This window comes from Schistocerca cancellata, chromosome 3 (assembly GCF_023864275.1).
Source record: "Schistocerca cancellata isolate TAMUIC-IGC-003103 chromosome 3, iqSchCanc2.1, whole genome shotgun sequence".
NCBI classification, from domain to species: domain Eukaryota; kingdom Metazoa; phylum Arthropoda; class Insecta; order Orthoptera; family Acrididae; genus Schistocerca; species Schistocerca cancellata.
The window spans coordinates 885113091-885113883 of NC_064628.1; the positions used below are offsets into that span (position 1 = coordinate 885113091).

At 45.0% G+C, this 793-nt stretch overlaps 1 pseudogene; it reads left to right on the top strand.

Annotated features, from left to right (window-relative positions):
* Window positions 1-261: 261 nt before the first annotated feature.
* On the top strand, window positions 262-379 carry LOC126177516 (5S ribosomal RNA; annotated as a pseudogene).
* The last annotated feature ends 414 nt before the right edge of the window (window positions 380-793 follow it).

Here is a 793-nt window from a genome sequence, read left to right on the forward strand (position 1 = left end):
GGATTAGGAATGTGTGTGCAGTTAGTAGAAGTTATTTTATAGTTTTTAGTCAAATTTTTAAAAAGTATAATATTAAAAATTTGTTTTCGTTTAAATACTTATTTTGTGTACTGTAGTCTTGCGTGAGTGAAATTTGTCAATTGATGTATTTAAATGATTATTTATACATGTTCATTCAGCTGCCTTTACCGAAAGGTTTTATGCAACCTGCAACACCTTCGAAAACCAAGTGCGAGATTTTCGTATTCTCCCACTCACTGCGGCAACGGCCTTGCCGCAGTGCATACACCGGTTCCCGTCAGATCACCGAAGTTAAGCGTTGTCGGGCGTGGCCGGCGCTTGGATGGGTGACCATCCGGGCCGCCATGCGCTGTTGCCATTTTTCGGGGTGCACTCAGGCTCGTGATGCCAACGGAGGAGCCACTCGAGCGAATAGTAGCGGCTCCGGTCAAAGAAAACCATCATAACGACCGGGAGGGCGGTGTGCTTGACCACACGGCCCTCCTATCCGAATCCGCATCTGAGGATGACAAGGCGGTAGGATGGTCCCGATGGACCCCTTCTGGCCTGAAGAAGGAATGCTCACTCACTGCGCACAAGCTGTTAGTCCTACAGAAAAAAGTGAACAGAACTTTATTGTAGGAAATATAACGTAATTAAACTTTGTGGCATAAGTTTTCGCTGGAGGACACGTTTATCGAGTTACTCAGGAAAACGCGTTTGAAGGTCATTTTCGTCTCTTGAATAATTCGAAAACTACGGCCCTAGCGAAAACGTATCCCAATACAAAATT